Source organism: Arachis hypogaea, chromosome 3 (genome assembly GCF_003086295.3).
Source record: "Arachis hypogaea cultivar Tifrunner chromosome 3, arahy.Tifrunner.gnm2.J5K5, whole genome shotgun sequence".
Taxonomy (NCBI): Eukaryota; Viridiplantae; Streptophyta; class Magnoliopsida; order Fabales; family Fabaceae; genus Arachis; species Arachis hypogaea.
In genome coordinates this window covers 56,538,279-56,544,451 of record NC_092038.1, presented here as the reverse complement: position 1 = coordinate 56,544,451, position 6,173 = coordinate 56,538,279, and the positions used below count along the sequence as shown (strand labels likewise).

The window sequence follows — 6,173 nt, the reverse complement described above, 5'->3', positions numbered from 1 at the left end:
TCGAGGTACAGCAGAGCTCCACACCTTAATCTATGGTGTGTAGAAACTCCACCGTTGAAAATACATAAGAACAAAAGTGATCATTGGCTTCGGCCCCAGAGAGGGAACCAGAGGAACCAAGATGAAAATACAATAGTAAAAGGTCCTACTTATAGAAAACTAGTAGCCTAGGGTTTACAGAGATGAGTAAATGACATAAAAATCCACTTTCGGGCCCACTTGGTGTGTGCTTGGGCTGAGCATTAAAGCATTTTTCGTGTAGAGACTCTTCTTGGAGTTAAACGCCAGCTTTTATGCCAGTTTGGGCGTTTAACTCCCATTCTTGTGCCAGTTCCGGCGTTTAACGCTGGGAATTCTAAAGGTGACTTTGAACGCCGGTTTGGGCTATCAAATCTTGGGCAAAGTATAGACTATCATATATTGCTGGAAAGCCCGGGATGTCTACTTTCCAACGCCGTTGAGAGCGCGCCAATTGGGCTTCTGTAGCTCCAGAAAATCCACTTCGAGTATAGGGAGGTCAGAATCCAACAGCATCTGCAGTCTCTGAATCAGATTTTTGCTCAAGTCCCTCAATTTCAGCCAGAAAATACCTGAAATCACAGAAAAACACACAAACTCATAGTAAAGTCCAGAAAAGTGAATTTTAACTAAAAACTAATAAAAATATACTAAAAACTAACTAGATCATACTAAAAACATACTAAAAACAATGCCAAAAAGCGTATAAATTATCCGCTCATCATCCATCCCTAGTGATTTTGGTGCTCCTATCCTTAGTTGCTCCCAAAAGTTGTGCGGAGGAAAATGTATCCCTTGAGGCATCTCAGGATTTCTTGATGAGGAATTTCCTCATGCTCTTGTTGAGGTCCATGAGTGGGCTCTCTTGATGTGCAATCAAATGCTCTACTACTGAACTATGGATCCTTGAGATGAATCTCTCCATCTCCCATGACTCGGAGGTGGAAGCAATTGCCTTCCCTTTCCTCTTTCTAGAGGTTTCTCCGGCCTTAGGTGCCATAAATGGTTATGGAAAAACAAAAAGCAATGCTTTTACCACACCAAACTTAAAAGGTTCACTCGTCCTTGAGCAAAAGAAGAAGGAAAGAAGGGGAAGAAGAAGAGAATGGAGGAGATGGAAGGAGAGAGTGAGAGGTGGGGGAGGTGGGGATGAGATATGGAAGTGATTGGTGAAGGGTATTTGGGGAAGAGTGTTGTAGAAAGGTGTGAAGAGGAGAGAGAATGGGTTGAGGTTAGTGGGGATCCTGTGGGGTCCACAGATCCTTGAGAATCAAGGAATTCTTCATCACTGCTCCAATTGGGCGTTCACAACGCCTTAGAATGCAATTCTAGCGTTTAAATGCCAGTTTGCTACCCTATTCTGGCGTTTAAACGCCAGCTTTCCTTCCTGTTCTGGCGTCTAAACGCCAGCTTTTGTTCCTATTTTGGCATTTAAACGCCAGTCTGGTGCCCTATTCTGGCGTTTAAATGCCCAGAAAAGTGCCAGATTGGGCGTTTAAATGCCCATTTTGCTACCCTTACTGGCGTTTAAACGCAGTAAGTCCTTCCTCTAGGGTGTGCTGTTTTCAATGTTGTTTTTGAATTTTTTCTTTATTTTTGTCTTTGTGACTTCACATGATCATCAACCTAAAAAAACAAAAATAATATAGATAAAATTAAAATAAAATTGGGTTGCCTCTCAATAAGCGCTTCTTTAATGTCAATAGCTTGACAGTGAGCTCTCATGGAGTCTCACAGATGATCAGAGTATGGTTGAGATCTCTCAACACCAAACTTAGAGTTTGGCTGTGGCCTCCCAACATCAAACTTAGAGTTTGAATGTGGGGGCTCTGTTTGACTCTGTATTGGGAGAAGCTCTTCATGCTTACTCTCCATAGTTACAGATGGAGAACCTTGAGTCTTTACTACAAGGCATTCTTCATTCACATGAAGGATCAACTCTCCTCTGTCAACATCAATTATAGCTCTTGCTGTGGCTAGGAAGGGTCTTCCAAGGATGATGGATTCATCCTCATCCCTTCTAGTGTCTAGGATTATGAAATCAGCAGGGAAGTAAAGGCCTTCAACCTTCACTAGCACGTTCTTTACTAGTCCATAAGCCTTTTTCATAGATTTATCTACCATCTCCAATGAGAATTTGGTAACCTGTACCTCATAGATTCCCAGTTTCTCCATTACAGAGAGTGTCATCATGTTTATCCCTGACCCCAGGTCACATAGAGCTTTTTCAAAGGTCATGGTGCCTATGGTACAGGGTATTAAGAATTTACCAGGATTCTATTTCTTTTGAGGTAAGTTTTGTTGAACCAATGTCTTCAGTTCATTGGTGAGCAAAGGAGGCTCTTCCTCCCAAGTTTCATTACCAAATAGCTTGGCATTCAGCTTCATGATTGCTCCTAAATATTGGGCAACTTGCCCTTCAACAATGTCCTCATCCTCTTCAGAAGATGAATAGTCATCAGAGCTCATGAATGGCAAAAGAAGGTCCAAGGGAATCTCTATGGTCTCTGTATGAGCCTCAGATTCCTTTGGTTCCTTATTAGGGGATTCTGTACTGACCATTGGACGTCCCCTGAGGTCTTCCTCGTTGGGATTCACATCCTCATCCTCCTCCAAGGATTTGACCATATTGATTATATTAATGGCCTTGCACTCTCCTTTGGGATTCTCTTCTGTATTGCTTGGGAGAGTGCTAGGAGGAGTTTCAGTAACCCTTTTACTTAGCTGGCCCACTTGCGCCTCTAAATTTCTAATAGAGGATCTTGTTTCAGTCATAAAACTAAGAGTGGCCTTAAATAGATCAGAGACTATGTTTGCTAAGTTAGAAGGATTCTGCTCAGAATGCTCCGTCTGTTGCTGAGATGATGATGGGAAAGGTTTGCTATTGCTAAACCTGTTTCTTCCACCATTGTTATTATTGAAGCCTTGCTTCTATTGATCCTTCCATGAAAAATTTGGATGATTTTTCCATGAAGGATTATAGGTGTTGCCAAAGGCTTCACTCATGTAATTCACTTCTGCCCTTGCAGGGTTTTCAGGATCATAAGCTTCTTCTTCAGAAGATGCTTCTTTAGTACTGTTGGATGCATTTTTCAATCCATTCAGACTCTGAGAGATTATATTGACTTATTGGGTCAATATTTTATTCTGAGCCAGTATGGCATTCAGAGCATCAATTTTGAGAACTCCTCTCTTTTGAGGCATCCCATTACTCACAGGATTCCTCTTAGAGGTATACATGAACTGGTTATTTACAACCATTTCAATAAGTTCCTGAGCTTCTGCAGGTGTTTTCTTTATGTGAATGGATCCACCTGCAGAGTGGTCCAGTGACATCTTGGAAAATTCAGACAGACCATCATAGAATATATCTAATGTGGTCCATTCTAAAAGCATGTCAGAAGGACACTTTTTGGTCAGTTGCTTGTATCTTTCCCAAGCTTCATAGAGGAATTCACCATCTTTTTGTCTGAAGGTTTGAACATCCACTCTAAGCTTGCTCAACTTCTGAGGAGTAAAGAACTTGGCCAAGAAGACCATGACCAACTTATCCCAATAGTCCAGGCTATCTCTGGGTTGTGAGTCCAATCATGTTCTAGCTCTGTCTCTTACAGCAAAAGGGAAAAGCATGAGCTTGTAGACTTCAGGATCAACTCCATTGGTCTTAACAGTATCACAGATCTGTAAGAACTCAGTTAAAAACTGATAAGGATCTTCTGATGGAAGTCCATAAAACTTGCAGTTCTGTTGTAGTAGAGAAACTAATTGAGGCTTTAGCTCAAAATTGTTTGCTCCAATGGCAGGGATTGAGATGCTTCTTCCATAAAAGTTGGAAGTTGGTGTAGTAAAATCACCAAGCATCTTCCTTGCATTGTTGTTTGGTTTGGCCATAATTATTTCTTTTGCTGCTTCCTTTTCAAAAATTTCAGTGAGGTCCTCTTCAGAGTTTTTTGCTTTAGCTGCTCTTAGCTTCCTCTTCAGAGTCCTTTCAGGTTCAGGATCAGCTTTAAGAAGTATGCCTTTATCTTTGTTCCTGCTCATATGAAAGAGAAGAAAACAAAGAAAATATGGAATCCTCTATGTCACAGTATAGAGATTCCTTGAGGTGTCAGAGGAAAATAAGAATAGAAGAAGGAGGTAGGTAAAATTTCGAACACACAAAGAGAGATGGAGTTCGAATTGACAATGGAGGAGGAATGTTAGTGTTTAAATAGAAAAAGATGAGAGAAGGAGGGGAAATTTTTGAAAAATTTAATAACTAAAAAAATAAAAATTTAAAATAATTTTAAAAAATTGGTTGTGGTTTTCAAAAATTGAAGTAAAAAAATATGGTTAGGTGATTTTGAAAAAGATAAGAAACAAATTTAAAAAGATAAAAAGTTAGAAAAAGATTTTTGAAATCAAATTTTTGAAAAAGATATAATTGAAAAAGATTTGATTGAAAAGATATTATTGAAATTTATTTTGAAAAAGATTTGAATAGGAAATTAAAAAAAGATTTGATTTTTTTGAAAAAGATATGTTTGAAAAGATATGATTTAAAAAAAAGATATGATTGAGAATATTTGATTTGAAAAAGATTTGATTTTTTAAATTATGAAGATTTGAAAAAGATTTGATTTGAAAACAAAATTCCTCCCCTAGTATCTTGGCGTTAAACGCTGAGGAGCTACATGTTTTGGGTGTTTAACGCCTAATTGTTGCATGGTTTGGGCGTTTAAATGCCCAGCCAGGTACCCTGGCTGGCGTTTAAATGCCAGTTTTCCTTCTTCACTGGGCGTTTTGAACACCCAGCTTTTTCTCTGTAATTCCTCTGCTTTATGTTCTTGGATCTTCGTTTTGCTAAATCCTTTATTCAAGAAGATATGTTTTCAATTTTGAAAAACAACAAAATGAGTCGAAACATATAATTCTTGGATCAAAACACAAGATATATGCAAGAACATTATGAACGTCAAGATGAACACCAAGAACAATCTTGAAGATTAAGATGATGATCAAGAACTCAGTTTCTCATGAAAGAAAACATGAAGGACACCAAACTTAGAACTTTCTCATGTTTGGGCCATATGTATGCAAGAATGCATATGTAGAACATCATGCAGTGCAAATTAATAAATCTTGAAGATCAAACAAGGAAATTCATCAAGAAGGACCTGAAGATCATCAAGAAAACAATGTATGTGTTTAGAAAATTACAAGACAATTAAAATCATGCAATTGACACCAAACTTAAAATTTGGCCCTAGATTCAAACAAGAACCATGAAATATTTTTGAGTTTTTATGATTTTATACTTTTTTTTGGATTTTTCGAAAATTATTTTTAGAAAAATGAAAAAGAAGAAAACTTTTGAAAGATTTTTGAAAACTTTTTGAAAAGAAAATAAAGGTTGAAACAAGAAGAAAATTACCCAATCTGAGCAACAAGATGAATCGTCAGTTGTCCAAACTCGAACAATCTCCGGCAACGGCGCCAAAAACTTGGTGCATGAAATTGTGATACACAATGGTGCCAACAACTTGTACGTACAATTGTAATCTCACTCTTTGTCACAACTTCGCACAACTAACCAGCAAGTGCACTGGGTCGTCCAAGTAATAAACCTTACGTGAGTAAGGGTCGATCCCACGGAGATTGTCGGCTTGAAGCAAGTTATGGTCACCTTGTAAATCTCTGTCAGGCGGATTCAGATGGTTATGGAGTTTTAATAATTAAAAAGAAAAATAAAACATAAAGTAAAGATAGAGATACTTATGTAATTCATTGGTGAGAATTTCAGATAAGTGCATAGAGATGCTTTGTTCCTATTGAATCTCTGCTTTCCTACTGCCTTTATCCAATCCTTCATACTCCTTTCCATGGCAAGCTATATATTCGGGCATCACCGTTGTCAATGGCTACTTCCCGTCCTCTCAATGAAAATGGTCCAAATGCGCTGTCACTGCACGGCTAATCATCTGTCAGTTCTCGATCATGTTGGAATAGAATCCAGTGATCCTTTTACATCTGTCACTACGCCCAACACTCGCGAGTTTGAAGCTCGTCACAGTCATCCCTTCCCAAATCCTACTCAGAATACCACAGACAAGGTTTAGACTTTCCGGATCTCAGGAATGGCTGCCAATAATTCTAGCTTATACCACAAAGACTCC

At 38.6% G+C, this 6,173-nt stretch overlaps 1 non-coding gene across 1 annotated transcript; it reads left to right on the top strand.

Annotated features, from left to right (window-relative positions):
* The first annotated feature begins 3,408 nt into the window (after positions 1-3,408).
* On the top strand, positions 3,409-3,516 carry LOC112792824 (small nucleolar RNA R71). The gene has a single exon (XR_003197546.1). It is a non-coding gene; the product is annotated as a small nucleolar RNA R71 (small nucleolar RNA).
* Positions 3,517-6,173: the final 2,657 nt, after the last annotated feature.